Source organism: Ambystoma mexicanum, chromosome 1p (genome assembly GCF_040938575.1).
Source record: "Ambystoma mexicanum isolate Mex_15411 chromosome 1p, UKY_AmexF1_1, whole genome shotgun sequence".
Classification (NCBI taxonomy): Eukaryota; Metazoa; Chordata; class Amphibia; order Caudata; family Ambystomatidae; genus Ambystoma; species Ambystoma mexicanum.
Window position 1 is genome coordinate 1,152,717,318 of NC_090921.1, and position 18,869 is coordinate 1,152,736,186.

Consider the following 18,869-nt stretch of genomic DNA (forward strand, 5'->3'; position numbering starts at 1 on the left):
CTGATAATAGGCCTTCATGTGTAAGCCTAATTCTCATAGTGGTATTTGTGTGTAATAATCTGATCAAGGTTAGTAAAGACGATGGGCATCCATAAGCTTCTAGTTTGGTATATAGTAGGTTTCTATCAACAGAATGGAAGGCCATTCGGAAGTCGATGAAAGCCAAATATAACGGCTGTTGTCTTATGGCACTTTGATCTTGTATCATGCTTAAAGCAATCATATTGGGCACCGTGCCAAGGCCACTCACAAACCCTGATTGTAGGGGATCTCTATTCCCTTTGTGTAATGACCATTTATTTAGTTCCTTTAATATGATGCGCCCAAAGATTTTACTACGGGCATCAAGAAGTGATATTGGTCGGTAGCTAGCAGGGTTTGCATGATCACCCTTCTTATAAATTGGTATGATGATTGAGCCAGTCCAAGAATCGGGGATGTGCTGAGTAGGTAGTATGTTGTCAAACATGATTTTAAGAATGTCGGCCCAAATATCTGGATGTTTTTTGAAATTTGCATTAGATAATCCATCAGGGCCAGGGGCCCTGGAGTGGGTGCTTTTATTTATGTAATATAAAATGGCATCACGATCATGACTGAGCTGAAAGGTCCTTTCCTCTGTTTGAGTTCTCTGAAAAGTGACAGAGACTGGAAGACTGTATATTTTTTTATAATAGTCAATCCAGTCTTGTTCTTTATTCATATTCGCCACAACTGCCACCTGTGTTCCAGAAGTTGTTTGATTTATCAGCGCCCAAGTTTGAGATGCATTTTTACTAGATAGATTTCTAAGAATTTGGTTCCCATCTTCTTGGTATAGCTTGGATTTTGTACCTTTTATCAATTTGTTATAATTTGTATTAATCCTTGTTAGAGCTTTAGCTTGCTCCTCTATAGGTAAACTCATGGCTTTGCGTGTAAGGTATCTCGCGTATGTTTTCATTCGATGAACTTCATGATTATGAACATGCAAAAGAGGTGTTTGCTTAGTTTCCATCCGGATGGATTTAGGTTGAAACTGCTGCATTAGTTCTGGATAAATTAAACTAGATGCGTGGTCTTTTTGTCTCACTTGCACAATTTCTGAGGCATAACATATCTTAAATGCATTCAATGATGGTTCTGACCATCTAGGTCTGTTCCTGGCGGCGTTTACCACTATATGCCCTGGATGGATTTTGCTAGGAGATGTCTTCTCTATAGTCCTGTGAATCCTCCACAGGCATAGCTTATTATGGTCACTTAAGCCAGAGTGTAGTACATTAAAGGAGGTTAGTTGAGAAAACAATATCATATCCACATATACAAAATCAATAACAGCCAAACTGGTCCCCCTATGCCAGGTGGCAACGGGAGGAATATCTGACGACCAGGCACCATTGAGCATAAATAAGTTTCTGGATTTGAATAGATTGTTCCATTTTGATAGTCTAGAGCGTTCTAAGAAGTGCTTGAAATCTAGACAATGTAGGTTCAGGTCACCAGCTAATATTGTATGACAGTATTGTTTTTCTTGAGCAATCAGATCCAGAGTCTCGGTCATGGATTCTAGGAACCCGTCGTCATTTATTCCTTCCGGGTTCCAGTACACATTGATAACAGCATAAGTTGTTTGATTTTTTGATAGTTTCACCATTTGAATAAAGGTTTTTGGAGAGAACCGATTTGTCAAAGCAATTCGAGTGCTCTGTTTAGTAGCTATTAGGAGCCCTGAGGTTGGACGACCTAGTTTAGCTTTTTTCGCTGGAACAGATAAGATGTCATAATTGTTCCAGACAGGAGAAGAAAGTAACCAGGTTTCTTGCAGTAAGATGATATCATAATTTATCAACGTAGAGTCCTGGTTGTTAATCAAGTGTTTAAAACCCCTAGAGTTCCAACTAACCAAGGACCAGCTTAGTGCATTGGCATCAGTTAGCTAATTTTGGTTCTTGGCTGAATTGCAGTTGCAATGAGTGGTTAATGGAGATTGAGAGTTAAATTTATCATTTGTTGCGGAAGACACTTGAGGAGGCTCTGTAAGTGTTTGGATTTCAGAGGAAGAAAGGGATGATGATATTTCAAAACCCAGTTGGAAAAGTTGGGATTTAACCATCCATATGGTGTTAAGGACAACTTTGGAGTTCATCCATAAAATGACAGCCGTTCTATTTAATGGATTTATAAATTCGACCGGCTCCAAGTCGATATCATCCAGAGCCGGTAGTTCACTGAAGATCTGTAAAACAGAAGTTCTATTCAGACTATATTGAGTACATGGAGCTGGGCAACATTTTAGGACAAGAGAGTGAATAGCTGGTCTTTTGACAGTTTGTTTTGGTTTATTTTGATGATCTGTATTCATTGGCAAGGGCGACTTTATCTGTTTTTTTGGGATGCTCATTTCTTCCATCAGCTGTGAGACGGTTGTTTTAATGAGCAGTTTCAAGTCTAACTCTGTTGCTACTTTGCTTTTCGGAGGTTCAGAGTTTAATTTAGGAGGTTGATTATTGATTAGTTGCTCGCATACTGACACATGCACTGCTGTACTCTGTACGTCAGGTCGCAGGTTTGAGTCAGTTTTAGGAAGAGATGAAAGTTCTTTTACTCTTTGTGCATCAGCTAGTTTATTTGAGATGCAACAATCCTTATCATGTGGGGTGAAAATTAAATCTTTTTGCACAGGGTGATTGCTCATATATGCGTCAACTGCTTGACAAATTTCACTTTGTCGTGTCCTGTAATTCTTAATTTCCGCCATTGAGGAATTGGGATCAGGAGAGGATGTTTGATTCAATTCCGATGTTACCGGTAAAGCAGCGACTAGGTCATCTAATGGTTGGTAGTGCTGGGTCAATCTTTTAGACTCAGTTGGATGTAAATACTTCTTTAAGGAAGCTTGTAATTTGTATTTTTCTGTAATGACTTTGCAAGCAGTCGATACAGCAGATTTGGGTAGAGACAAATTCTTTATAAAACGTTTAGCTTGTGAAGATGAGTTTTTTTGATGTTTTTAACAGTCTCAGATTTCTTTTTTAATTTTAATGAAGATTCTTTTTTGTTTGGCTTATTTGTCATTTCTGTTGTTTTTTCACAGGGGCTAAAAACACTGCATAGTTTGCATTTGCATTTTCTTTCATGTTCGTTTGATTCTTAGTTAAATCATGTTCCAGTATCTGTGGTTTGGATTTAGGAATGTTTTCTGTTCGCTCAATAATTATAGTAGGTATTAGAGGTACAGCATGACAATTTAGTCCTATATGATTTGAGTCTAGAGATTCTTGTGGTAGCACAGATGTTACTTTGTTCTGTGGTGTTATTTGTACAGGAGACTTAGGGCCTCATTACAACTCAGGTGTTAAGGGTTAACGCCACCGTTAACCCTTAACACCTGATTCTGATTTTCACGCCTGCTTTTAGCAGGCGTTAAAATCCATGGCGCTAACCTGCCATGGTGCTAATTACGCCGCCGTAATTTACGGCGGCGTAATTAGCGCCTTCCCCACTCCCTTTATGCCCTATGGGCCAAAAATGGGAATGGGGAAGGGAAAATGGGAAATGGGGATTTACCGCCCCACTCACCTTGGAATGGGGCGGTAAATCCGCCATCCACCATGGTGTAAACAGAGTTTACACCATGGTGGTAAAGTTGGTGCACTTAGCACCAAGGTTGTAATGAGGCCCTTAGGGTTGTTTTGTGCTTGTGTTTGGAAGAGTGAATGCGAGTGTTGCCAGTTCAGAATTTTCCCAAGTTGATCGGCTTTGGAGGCAAGCCTAGTGTCAAGTGTTTCAAAAAGTTTCACTAGGGATTGTATTGCAAGATTTATCGCTGTTAAAGCTATTTCTGTGAGACCATTCGAAGAGTGTGGTATTGCCTGCTCATTAATTGAAGAGACAGACGATTTATCTAGGGAGGGAGGAGAAGGAACAAAGGGTTTTGTGCTGCGTGGGGTAGGAGCAGCAAAAGATAGTTCCTTCACAGACTGTGAAATACTCGAATTTATAAATAAGTCAGGTGAACCAGATAGACGTTCTGGCAAGGTGTGAGATGAGAATTCAGTGGCATTAGGATCTAAATCAATAACAGCTGCATCATCATACATACACACACCTGGTTTGCAGATGGGGATAACCCAAGCTCCAGTCAATACACTGTGAAGAAGGGCACTATCAGACAAGGAGACATTTTCTTTAGCAAAGACAACAGAAGTGTAAGCATTAGCAGGAAAATGTACATTTAAGTTAGCTTCAGTAGCATATTGATCTGTACCCATTTGATGTTTTCTTTCCTCACAAGGTGGAAGTTTTGTAGAATCAGTCAAGGAAGAGTCAGTAAATTCTGTTGTTGGTAAATGGGGGACATTTTTCACTTGTGCATTTTCATGTGCAGTGTTTTCTTGGCAAAAGGAGCGGATATCCGCAGATTTTAGATTGTTCTTCCTGCGGGCGCCTTTAGTTTGCACAGTGCCAACCAGCGGGGTGGATGAGGAGCGAGCACGTTTCAAGGGCCGCTCAGGAGAAACAAATACAGCCCCATTTATGGTGTTCCTTTGAATTTCAGTTTGTGAAGGCATTCCTGTTTTCAGCGAGGAAATTGTTCGTTTCATTTAAAGAAAGAGGGTCAGATCCTCAGTAGAGGGGGAAGGGAGCAGGAAGAGAGAAGATGTTTTGCCAGGCAAGTACCAGGAAGCACCGCTCAAGGACGCTTAAGCAACAGCGCAACAAGCGCGGCAAAGCGGCGAAGCGGTACTTCCAGGTACTTGCTTCGGTGCGCGCGCGTGTTGCGCGCGGATCCTGTGTTTTATAGTCCCGCCCTCAGAAGGTAAGAGCAAAGCCTGTAAAGAATAGAGGCTTTGAGTACGTGCTTGTATATGTTGTAGTAAATAATATATATCCCTTGCAGTAAATGTCACCTTGTGGATGCAGTAGTCCAAGGTACTGGATGCTGGAAGAAGAGCACAATGAAAGCACGGTCAGCAGAGTATCGAGCCAAGCGGTACTTCCAGGTACTTGCTTCAGTGCGCGCGTGCGGTGCGCGCGGCTCCTGGGCTTTATAGACACGCCCTCAGAAGGTAAGAGCAAAGCCTGTAAAGAATAAAGGCTTTGAGTATGTGCTTGTATATGTTGTAGTAAATAATATATATCCCTTGCAGTAAATGTCACCTTGTGGATGCAGTAGTCCAAGGTACTGGATGCTGGAAGAAGAGCACAATGAAAGCACGGTCAGCAGAGTATCGAGCCAAGCGGTACTTCCAGGTACTTGCTTCAGTGCGCGCGTGCGGTGCGCGCGGCTCCTGGGCTTTATAGACACGCCCTCAGAAGGTAAGAGCAAAGCCTGTAAAGAATAAAGGCTTTGAGTATGTGCTTGTATATGTTGTAGTAAATAATATATATCCCTTGCAGTAAATGTCACCTTGTGGATGCAGTAGTCCAAGGTACTGGATGCTGGAAGAAGAGCACAATGAAAGCACGGTCAGCAGAGTATCGAGCCAAGCGGTACTTCCAGGTACTTGCTTCAGTGTGCGCGTGTGGTGCGCGCGGCTCCTGGGCTTTATAGACCCGCCCTCAGAAGGTAAGAGCAAAGCCTGTAAAGAATAGAGGCTTTGGGTACGTGCTTGTATATGTTGTAGTAAATAATATATATCCCTTGCAGTAAATGTCACCTTGTGGATGCAGTAGTCCAAGGTACTGGATGCTGGAAGAAGAGCACAATGAAAGCACGGTCAGCAGAGTATCGCGGCCAAGCGGTACTTCCAGGTACTTGCTTCGGTGCGCACGCATGGTGTGCGCGGGTCCTGGGCTTTATAGCCCCGCCCTCAGAAGGTAAGAGCAAAGCCTGTAAAGAATAGAGGCTTTGAGTACGTGCTTGTATATGTTGTAGTAAATAATATATATCCCTTGCAGTAAATGTCACCTTGTGGATGCAGTAGTCCAAGGTACTGGATGCTGGAAAAAGAGCACAATGAAAGCACGGTCAGCAGAGTATCGAGCCAAGCGGTACTTCCAGGTATTTGCTTCAGTGCGCTCGTGCGGTGCGCGCGGCTCCTGGGCTTTATAGACCCGCCCTCAGAAGGTAAGAGCAAAGCCTGTAAAGAATAGAGGCTTTGAGTACGTGCTTGTATATGTTGTAGTAAATAATATATATCCCTTGCAGTAAATGTCACCTTGTGGATGCAGTAGTCCAAGGTACTGGATGCTGGAAGAAGAGCACAATGAAAGCACGGTCAGCAGAGTATCGCGGCCAAGCGGTACTTCCAGGTACTTGCTTCGATGCGCACGCGCGGTGTGCGCGGGTCCTGGGCTTTATATTCCCGCCCTCAGAAGGTAAGAGCAAAGCCTGTAAAGAATAGAGGCTTTGCGTACGTGCTTGTATATGTTGTAGTAAATAATATATATCCCTTGCAGTAAATGTCACCTTGTGGATGCAGTAGTCCAAGGTACTGGATGCTGGAAGAAGAGCACAATGAAAGCACGGTCAGCAGATTATCGCGGCCAAACGGTACTTCCAGGTACTTGCTTCGGTGCGCGCCCGGTGTGTACGGGTCCTGGGCTTTATAGTCCCGCCCTCAAAAGGTAAGAGCAAAGCCTTGTGGATGCAGTAGTCCAAGGTACTGGATGCTTCTTCTTGCCAACTCTCTTGGCCGGAAACACCTAATACAACTCATAAAGGAGCCATTCCCATAAAGCTCAGAGTTAAGGTTGTGCCCTCAATGATGTTGACGGATCTGCTTGAGGCAGTGTCACAAGCCTCAGTGGAAGAAAATGTGGCTGAGCCTGTAGAGGCGCCAGAATAACTAAGCCCAACCATAGTCACTCACAGAACATTCTCAAGCTCCATGAAATTGTCAGTAGAACCCTGCAGCTGAACCGGGTCTTTATTATCCAAAACTGCCCCCTCATAATATTTCTGAGCGGGTAATACTTGAGGACGAGACAACAGTTTTTTCCCAATAAGTTATGAAGAGTATATACCATCAGGTTAAGATGCATTGCAAGTTAAAAAGAACTCACAGACTGCATTACACCATGCGCAGTTTTCTTAATGGTATCGAAGTGATCAAGTGCTTCCAGTGAAACATCCTCGATTATGAGGGTATGGTCAGGGAACACAATGCCGTGTTGGTTTTTACCCTATCCGGTTTCAACAATGTCTCTGGAGAGAGAAATGCCATTTCTGCCGAACCTGTGACAGTTCAATCCCACAAGAAGGGGTGCATCTGAAGGATAGCTTGGTAAAGCGCATCACATACTCTCCATATCTAGTTGACAAAGAGCAGATAAAGTACTTCAAGGGTGTGGCTGAAATGTGTGTACAACCCGTCAAATATTTTTCATGCACTTCGGAATGCTTTGCGCAGTGTTCCATCGTTGTTTCAGGCGACGCTGTAATGTGACCAAGAACTGCGGGCATGACCAGGGGCCGCGGACAGGACGCTCCTCTTGTCACTCCCCCTGCTCCATAGAGGCAATATATATCATATCAAATTACCAGGTGTTGGTAATTCAATATTTCAATAAAGTATCCTGTCAATCAACAGATTAAGTGTATTCTATTATTAACTACATGGTAAATTCCCCAGTGGTGACAAAGGTGGGATATCATAAGCACAAGGAAGTCTCCAAGTCAAGCTCTTCACCAACATGGAAGGAGCCAACCCACCATCTATATTTCTTCAAACGCCAGGTGAGTCACCCATTCCGTGGGTGTAGTGGAATCCTAATTCCACACGTACATGGAGGAGATTGACAGTACCGATTTCACCTCAGAAAGGAAGTCAGGGATGCTTAGAAATGCCTTAGTGACTGTTGGTAAATGTCTCTTAGCACTGGCTGATATAGCAAAGAAACCAGACAGAACGACGCATGATGATGCATTTGAAGAGGCCTTAGCCAGGTTTGAAATCAGATTTTTTGAAAATTCATAATATGGTCTAGGAACGGCAAAGATTCTACACACGACAACAATCAGCATCCAAATTGATTGGCAATTTTGCCACTGCCCTGAATGAACGGGCTAGCACATGCAGTTTCAACAACATGGCGGACCAGTTCACGAGAGGCCAGTTTATTGTCCACTGATGCAACACCAAGACACAAGAGATGCTTTGGATGAGCAAGGATCCCACCCTCAAACAAGCCATAACCGAAGCAGAGACAGTAGAGTGCTCTCTTTGTTCAATTAAGGAAGTGAGCTAAGTGCAAGTCAAGGAAACAGTATTTGTCCTAAAACGAAAAAGAGAAAGAGGAAACGCTTCCATGGACCACAAATGAACAGATGATCCCAGAAGGTGTACATCATAACCCAGGAGAAGAAGCCAAGGCAGAGAATGTTTCAGAGATGTCACAATCACATCACAAGAGATAATTCCTGCCCAGCCCCATGTAAGGAATGCACCAAATGCCATAAAATAGGTCATTTTGCATCCATGTGCAACACCAGAAGGAGACACACTGTCGGACGATGGCAAACCTAGCAAACAGGTTCAATAAATAGTTCTCTGGTTGACCATGTCATAAACAAATCACAGTGAACCGCTTTGTGACATCAGGATAGATAATGTTCTCACAGAAATGTTATCTGACTTAGTATCTGACTTCACAATTCCATGACAAGAAAAATACTTCTTACTGTTTCCAAGCCTCAGGGGTTCTTTACACTGTTTGGACATAGCACCAGGAGCCTATTTCAGACACAATATTGAATATTGACGCAGCACGATCCAGTTCTAAGATCGATCAGCGGTTGTCAAGGTTTATGTATTCATGAACGGTCGGCTGTCCTGGGATGGGATGACTAAAGGCGCTCAGAGATCAAATTGGATCCCTATTCCATAGAATAAATGTACTTAGTCCAGCAAACGATGGTCTTATTACTGCTAGCCAATCATAGAGCTATTTTCCAAGACAAACCAGGAATGCTCCAACAATACATGTATTAGTGCATCCAAATGCAATAGCTATGAAGCATAAAGTAAAGTCAGTAACGTTAAACGTACACAAAGAACGTAGACATCTACCAGAGGATTTCCTTGGACAGGGCCTCATCGAACCAGAAAGCAACCAAATGGCTCATTACTGTAGTTCTTACCAACAAACAAGGCAGTCAGAAGCTTCGCCTGTGCGCTGATCTTAGAAATCCTAACATGATCATGGTCACTGATTCGTATCCTCTGCCCCACAAACCTAATAAAGGATGGAAGGTGAACGATGGCATTGTTGCTTCTGTACAAGATGCGGAGGACAGCACTGCATCCAGCCTTTCTGCACCCGCATGGAGGAAGAGTGTAAGCGAAGATCTCAAGTTACAGTCAATTGCAAAATATACCAAGACAGGCTGGCCCTCAGAGAAGGACTTGTCCCCCGCAATGAGAACTTTCTCCATCTCCCTGAGAACTTTCTGCAAGATAGCTACTGAAAACACCCGCGTATAGGCGCCATACAAAAGTTCAATGCATCACTGAGGGGTATGCATTATTGTTCAGGCATGACAAAGTCATCCCTCCTGGATCTCTAAGTTGCAACATTGCTGTCATAGGCCCATGAAGGCCATTTAAGGAGCACGCTATCAAAGCACAGGCTACTACTGGTGGCTGGGTATGACCAGCAACATAAAGAGACATGTTGTGGGATGCGCAGCATTTGAAGAAATTGATGAGAGACTCATTACACGAATGCCTCCTATGCATTCAATCGAGTGGGGAGGGATCCTTTGGCAAAAGATAGGCATAGATTTCATAGGGCCCACGAAACACGTTCCTCTTGAACATAAGTATGCTCAAGTGTTAGTTGATTATACATTGAAGTGGGCGGAAGCAACTTTCATGGCCACAATCACTATATCTACTGCCATGTCTGCTCTTGCAAACGTATTCAGGTGGGAAGGATGTCCGTGGGTGTTTATTTCGGTCAATGACAGACTTCATCCAGAGAAACAGAATTAAACATCTCAGTTCGGCCATCTATCATCCCAGGGGAAATGGCCAGTTGGAAAGGGCTAATCGAATGATAAGGGAAACCATTCAACAAGCAAGGTCAAATAACATTAACTGTCATGAAGCAGTACGCAAGATGTTGTCAGCACATAGAGCGAACACTAACTCCACCACAGGAATTGCACCATTTCAACTGATGAGAGGATAAGAGGTTGACATGTGGGTTAAGTCCTCCGTGCACACACTCGCAAAAGAACACTGCAGAAGCAAAGGTTCCAGAGGTCCAGTGACACAAGCGCGAGAACAACAAAGGAAATTGTGTGACTAGAAAAACAGTGCAAAGCCCCGGGAACTTTACGTAGGTGACGAGGTGAATATAAGAATGACACAAAAGAACACATCAACACCATCGAAGTTCAGCAATCCAGTACACAATATCAAGATACACCAATAACACAGAGGGAGGTAAGAAGTGGAAGATGGCATGTGGCTCACTATAAAATAATGACGTCAGAAGTCATAGAGAACTAGGAGAAGTAGCATCTGAACTAATCGATGGCGAGAACATTAGTTCTCTGATGGAGAGGCAGAGGAAGAGTTCTTGTAGCAGAATAGGTGGCAGAGGATGGAAGGAAACAGAAGTGGGACCTGTGAACAGCAAGAGAAGAAAGCAGGAGGAATGGTGAGAACTGCTAGGTCACAGTATGTAATGAAGAGACCATTGAGAAAGGGGAAACTTCTGTAGAGACTTAGGGCCTCATTACGACCCAGGCGCTAAGTGTTCAACGGCGCCGTAAAAGGCTGTGGCGCCGTTAAACATTTAGCATCTAATTACGAGGTCCCTTTGCGGGACCCGACCTTAAAGTAGGGACCCGCAAAGGGACTTTGGTGCTAATAACGGTACCGCAATTTGCGGTACCATTATTAGCGCCTTCCCCATTCCCATTGAGCCCTATGGGGCAAAAATGGGAATGGGGAAGGGCCATGGCGGCATGGGGAATTACCGCCCCGGCAACCTTGGAATGGGGTGGTAATTTCCCATTCCGCCATGGCGGACTCCGGCATGGACCATGGTGCTAATAGCACCATGGTCCTCCGCCTGCGTCGTAATGAGGCCCTTAGTCAGCATGAAACATATTGATTTACAAAAGTGGATGATGTGGTGACGTGCCACCGCCCACTCACCCTTCGTGCTGCATTTCAGTGTGGTTCAGCTGCTCATCTCGGCACTCCGGCTGCTCCACAGAGACAATATATATTCATGAAATCCAATCGCCGGGTGTTGTTGATTCAATGCTTAAATAAAGTATCCACTAAATAAACAGATGTATTCAAACACACCATGCAACAGACATGTACCCAGTGTAAGTGGTGTGAAGAAACAGTGAAGCATTCAGCAAACTCAAGCAGGCAGTGCCCCATGCCTCCCTCCATTTGATTTCTGGTTGGAGACCAATTTTCATTCGACATGAGCTACTAAGGCTTGGGGGAAGCCCTTGTGTAGAAAGAGAGGAGGACCGTGATGGAAATTGACTTTACCTCAAAATTGCTGACCTAAGAGAGTATGATGAAGTGACTATTGAAAAATATTGCTTGTCATTCTCCACCACAAACACTATGGTAGATCCACATGTGTAAGTGCATTGCAGGAATCATGGATGGATGTGTACATATCCCGGGGGAGAGTGCTAACTGAGACTCTGTCGACACATAAGGATGGCTTTACAGCCCCTGACAGGACGAACAGTCGATGTAAAACAGCTTTTGAACTGACCCACTGACACCGCATACTATGATACTCAGTCCATCAGATTGAGCAGGATTGTGTACTGACAATACTGCAGACCCGCAAAACTGCAAAATGTATTAAACATTTCAATGCAAGACATCACCACAACAACCAAGAGATTACCTGAATACTGTGCCTGTACTTGGGGAAAGACCAGCCATTTAAAAATGCAGGTAAGCCATCATTACTGTTTCCGAAAGGAAAGGATATAAGAAAGGGATGGCCATCACCATGCCAAAATGTTATCTTCTGAAAACCTCCATGCTGAGCCCACTGTAACAGTGGGCACAGATTCCCACAATTCAAATCTCCTTTATTCTATATAGGAAAGTGTTTTCGTCACAATGAGATGGTGTCATCCAGAAACCCACCACCACTTTAGCCGAAGACCTCGGTTCTGCTTCCCTGGTTACTTTCTATGCCTCCTACAATGGTCCATTCCTTCAATGCTCCTCCGATGCACATCTCTCTGTGGCTGGCTCCTCATTATCTCGATTCAATTTACCTGGTTCCCTTCATGTCACTCTGATGGATTGTTGTTTAATGCTGTTGATTCACTCTGTCTTGTAACAATAAATTGAGTCAAAAACATGTGGACATTCCCATCCAATGCACACCTATTTTACTGAAGGAAACTTCAGTCAGTATGTTAATTACACTTATAAATGATCATTAGGTACATAACTTGTAAACAACTTTTTGTGATAGTACTGAGTCGAGTCAGTGATTTTTTAACTTAATGATCTAAATAACTTGATCACATCTTTCATTCATAAATGAGTCATCCTCATCACGAGTTTGGTGGTAACCCTTAAATGCTATTACTGCTGCATTTAAGGGTCCCCCAAATCACGGGCTTGGTGGATTTTCCCCCAGCTCTGAGCTGGGGGCAAATCTGCTGCGAGTTTGCCGATTCTTGGCGCTATTACCGCTGGCAGTAACACCACCGAACGGTAATAGCGCCAAACATTGCCCATTGGGCCCAATGGGGAATGGAAAATTCCTGAATGGGCCCAATGAGGAATGTGGGCTTACCGTTCGGCCAAACCCATGATCCGGCGCTGTTTGGCAGTAGGGCTAATAGCTCTGGCGGTAATACCGCCAGGGTTAGCGCCCAACTCGTGATGAGGCTCATAGTATTTGTGAAACATCATAATGAGGAATAATAACGACAATTAACACTTTATAACAATTAGCTCTAGGCATTTTCTCTTCTTCATGAGCTAAATAGCAACTTTTCTTCAATTTTCTGCAGTGGAGTCCTGTAAACAAATGTAAGGAAAAAATGTCAGAAACATTGCCCTCACCATGTTTTTTTAATTTGATTTTCCAAAGATCACAGACTTTCTGATACTTCACCTAATTGTTCTGCTTGGCGTGAGTAAGTAGTATTCTGATTTTGCTATTCGCAGAATTTAGGCAAGCAACCTGTGGATGACACAATCAAAGGAATGATCTAAATCTGGGTTTTGCTTATATTCCAGGCTAAGAAATACTCTGTGATATATGGCCATACCTTTTTGTGTCTCTTTGATTGGCAAAAACTGCAATTATTTGACGGTAGTCTAATCTTCGCTCAGGCCCTTAACTTGGGCGACGGCAGGTTACCGTCAGGGTCGGCCACGCCGCTCAGTTAATATCGCCTCATTAAGCCACACCTTAGCCACATAGACTTTCCATGCTGGAGATCCATGGCCATTTTGTTTCTGGAAATGACTGCAGCCCACATGTTTTTCCTGCTCCGGGTCCACTTGCACAGCACTACGTGATCCGAAAGGTAATGTTTTGTGTATGTTCATGTTCGGATATATATATATATGACTTATTAGTCCTGCAGAAGGGTGCTGGTTCCATGTAAGAAGTGCTTGAGAAGAGATGCAATGCTTTGTCCTTGCAGAGGAGTATGTTGTGCAACTACCACTTGGAAGCCACGGTGCCACTCTTAAAGCTGGTCACTGTAACTGAGCAATGGTTGCACAGACCCAACCACTCCAAAAGAATGTAGATGCCACCATTCATTTTAAGGTACTCAGGTTCTTGCCTACATTATTCAGACAATTGCTGACAATGGGTGAAAAGTTAATTAAGACCAGACTTTAAAATCTCTAATTTGCCAGCCCCCCACCTTCTCTTCCATCCCGATCTGGGACAACCACTTATCATGTGATGGAAATGGGAGAAAAGGGCTCAAGGGGTACTTTCTAGCAGTATATGGATGCAACTATAACGGGGGGAAGAAGAATGCACCCCACTATCACTGTTTAGGTGTAGAAGGGCAGAGAGTATTTGTCCAGTTCCAGCCACCGAACATTGCAAATGTTTTCCAAGGAGTATAACGAAGCAAGGTAAACTCTATCTCCTAAAAGCAAACCTTAAAATGGAGAGATGCATGTTCAGGATCAGGGAGCAGAGTCAATTGGAGTCTGGAGAGGACTGTGTGACTGTGTTAAGACGTTTGGCCAACAACTGCAATTTTGAAATAATGGAAGACAACCATATTCAAGATCAATTTGTAATACAATGAAAGATTACATTTCAAGAAGCATTGTTGGTCCAGAACAACCTTACCCGTGATCAAGCCATACAGTTTTCAGACAATTTGCGGACACTGAGCTCTGGCTGACAGAAATGGAGCTAGAAAGCATTACAAAAGGATGCGACTCAGACATAAACAATGTCATAACCTGCACCAGGAGGGAACATGGCTGCAAAAGGGGCCCTCCCTTGTAATTTAGAAGCGGGGCGAGGCGGAGAGGTGAAATAGCTTTCTCCAAGGGCCCTGGCATTGTTGCAGGTGTCAAAGACTGCAATCCCTTGCTAATTATAGCGATTTGCCTTCAAAGGTGTTGGAAGTACCATTTAAAACACGTGTTAATAATTAAATCCAAAGTAAATGAACATGCACTCATAAAGTGTAAGTATTTTGTTGGATTAACATCAAAAACTCCACTACCAGAAAAGCATGTCATAGAACAAATACATTCATCTTTCACACAATGGATGAGAGCTTTGCCCTTCCAGACTCACAACGCGGACCTGCAGTCTTTTTCTCCCACCTTAAGATAGAGACATTTGCTGTTTGTACAGCTATGATTAGATTTAAAATAAACATTCTATGTGTATGCTTTTGTTCAGTATACTATATAGCTTTCTTCTTTTTTGTCTAATGGTTCATTGTTGTAATTATTTATTTATTGTTAACTTGTTAGGCGCTTATACAGGAAGCAAATACTGTTTCAAAGAGCCCACAGGGCAACAGGGAGGGGACATGGGATGATAGACAATGTAATTCCAACAATGTTAAATCATTAGATACAACAAATAAGAAGAGACAATAGGGAGGGGAAGACAAACATACTATGCCTTGTGAGTGCTCAGAACGTGCAAGTGCAGAGGAGAGAGGTGTATGGGATAGGTGCTGTGGTGCTCATGGAGAGCAGCAGGTGAAGTGCTACGAAGAAAGGTAAGTGCAACCTCCAGTGGTGAAGGGTGGGCCGAAGCAAGCGCATAATATAGACAGCAGCTGGGATGATAAAATGTGGGAGGTCAGGGCCCCGAGGATACATTAGGGCCCCACACCAGTCAAGCTACTGTGCGATTAGCAGGGGAGAGAGGGAGTGAAGGAAGCGGTAAAGAGGAAGGTCTTGAGAATTTTCCAAAACTTAAGGGGGACCAAGAAAAAGAGGGTATTATATTTGATGTATGGGACTGAGTGTTATTCCTGTTTTGGAGTATTAATTACCAGGTGCATGCAATTCATTGTATTTATATTGTTTTCAAAATTATTTTGAGAAAACCTTTTTGGTTTTGTTAAACTTACCTCTGGTGTCTTGAGGCTTTGAACGACCCCACATTTCCTTTTGGAGTTAGCAAATTCGGTCATGATCATATTGGAGATTATTGGAGATAATTGATTGTTTTTATCATGCCCAATTGGCACTTTGTGGCCCATTTCCTGTACATCCACTTAGTGCATCATTAAACGTTTACATTATTTTCACTTTAGACATCATTTCCACTCATGCCAATGCGACAGAATGCCATCTGCCCGAGCAGGCAATCACAAGCGTTTATTTTTTATTTTAGTGATACAACATTATGCTGATAATTCTGCCTCGGAAAGTGATCTCTACTCATAAGGCCTCACTTTCATAATACTTGCTGCTTAAAAAGTGTATTGCATGCATCCCTCTCTGCTTGAACTTTTTCCCGACAGCCCTAGCAGTGGCCATCTAGTTTGCATAACATGTTCATTCCCACAAAGAGAAAGCTGGAACCACAGGTTTCAACAGCCAGGGGGTGTCCTCAGCTGTGGGTACCCCTGATCCAAATTATATATAACTGTACATCTGAAAGACCTGGTAGATTGATTGGTAACCATGAAACCATGTCTACTTGTGGCTTATGAAAGGGTACAGGTATACTGGCCAAGACCCCTTTGATATCATTATATTGTCAACCCGATTCATCTGTCAGTGTTTTGTCTATTAGTGACTAGGGCTTCGTTTTACCCAAACCAGAGTGCTGTGTCCAGCCCTTGAAGCTACCTTTGTCCTCTCCTGCCAATTTGCATGAGCAAGATAATGTCCTTTTGATTCGATTGTGCACAGCTTTTCTTTCAGATGGTTCAGGAACCGCTGCCTATTTATTAGTAATTGTCAATCAATTCTGTATTACTGGTGCATTGCTTGTAATGTCCAGATGCATACACAGATCTATGAGGCTGTGTGTCAAAACTAGTTGGATGCTGTCTTTACATTAGGTTGAGACGCATTTGGTGTCTTTTGTGTTAACATGTTCCATTTGGTGGATAGTGTTTTATTGTCTTGGGACTCGTTTGTTCTCTCAAGTGTTAATATCATTGTAAACCTGTTGATTTAATTGTTAATTTCTGATTCTTTTTATGCATAATGCATTTATACACAGCGACCTTTGGTAATTTTCCCCTTACCCTGTCCCTGCACGCCTCTCTGAGAGCGTACCAGCAGTGTTTTTCCTTTGCCTGCTCGCAATACAACCTTACAGACTGGAATGCGTTGGAGTAATTTCTGAGGTTTAAGACACATTGTGAAGAAACCAGAAAACAGAAGCATTGTCATGGGCAGGTATGTAATGTCAGAGGTGAATTCTTAAGCTGTACATCTTTTTCCAAGCGCTTCATACTTCCTAAGCAGGATAAAGCGAAGCGAAGATTAACAAAGCTTGAACATGAATGTCTCTGCTAGGGTACTAAGGTAGTTCGGCCTCTCTCTCTCATTGCTGTGTATTGCCCTATGTACATTGGGCTGAATGTTGTATGGCATTCACTAGGGAACATATTTACATACAATGATCACCCAACCAAAGTTTGTACTCATGTATTGACCTCAGAAGGATGAAGTGCTGACTTGGCCCTAGTGGGATTTGGAACTGTGACCTGCAGATCACATACAGATCGCGAGGGCTGGACCCACTGAGCTCTTTTACCAGCATGGAGACGATGGCATAGCTCACATTTCGCGTGTAGTTATCGATTTGCTTAATGGCCAGGTAGCAGATCATTGATTGGTTCCATTATTTGCAATTGGCTCATAAAGGCCAGTTTCATGTCTACAAACGCAGTTCATTACTGCACATTTACATTGTGACCTATTTACACACAATTTCCAATGTTGATGATGTTCAAATAGTTCAGTTAAACCCTTAAATTGTGTATGCAATATGGATTGCGTCAGGACCTGTTTTCTCCACATTCTGTTATACGTATAAATGCATTACTTCAATGTTTAGGACGGGAGCAATTTTGGCCATATTTGTCAAGTGAGTGATACCTTTGTTCATGTGTTTGTCTCTCTTAGAAATTATGATGGTAGAGATTCATATATGTTCCTGTCCTTAAATTGTAAACATAATGTCGAACAAAGCCGGTGTGGTCATTTTTATTAAACCACAGGCCCTCCCCTCCACACGCCCAGGTCGGGTTAGATTATTCGGCAATACATAGTCTTTAAATGCAGTGTTAACTCAACATATAGATGGGGGAGGCACACACTAGGGAGACCTCTGCATATGTCAATAACTACCATAAACAAGAGTGTCAGAACATATATGGTGGAACTAACCTTTAAGCTGGAATTGCCTGGGTATATGATGGTAACACTTGTCAAGTGTTTGGATTACCTGGTCATATGATGCCATTTCCTGGTATATAATATGAGTAATTACACATAATATGGTTGTGCCTAGCATGCAGGCCCTGCACATGGTTGCATGATGATCTGATGGCATATGAGTGGAGCTCCTGGTCATATGATGGAACTGCAGGAGCATAAAGTTCTATTAAAATTCCAACACAGATACCCCACAGTATTCAACATTGCAACCACAACTTCACCCATTCAGACAGCAACACACGTACAAATCTTAGCTGACCACCAATACAGACACACACATTCTATTCCAAAACCCACATCCAGCCACGCTTCACTAATACATCCATCGGTGTACTGCATACAAAATACACGCTCAAACCCTCATTGGGTTTGTCAATGTGTGGCCTTTGCTTTATTAGTCTTTGGACATTCTTCTGAGACCTCTGGCAATACTCCTGCAATTCTTGTTAGCAGTCCTGATGAGAAGTTGTTGTATTGTCGCATCTAAATGTATAGCAGGCCTACTGACAAGTCTGAGGGTTGTGCCATTAAAGATCCACTTTCCCAGTAGCAATTACTGACCTGCGCAAGGTTGGTGACACTGCCCCAAAATAAAACAGCTATAGTGAGACACGCTGGTAAGTTTTCACACTGTACACAAGTGTGGACTGTAACTTCTCTGCAGGGTAAAGTGGGAGTTAGGTCACTTCGGCCATTCATTCCTTGCCCTCTCTGCTGAAACTACCCATACCTCTCAGTGGCCTCTCCATTCAATATCCCACCAAACCATACAGACAGGCCATCTTCATAGGCAACATACATAAACTTTTCACTTAAGAAAAGCCAGACCTATTGACTTGCCCATGTTTGCTCTTCTTTGCTTCTCCTGTTCACTCTTTTAAGTGCCCTCTTTTATGTTACCTGAAAGCCAGTGTGTTCTCTGCAACTAATATCTTTACTGCGCGCAGTACATAAGGTGATATCATGTTTTTGTGACAGGGTGACCTCATGACCTGTCTCAGATCCACGTTGGGAAGA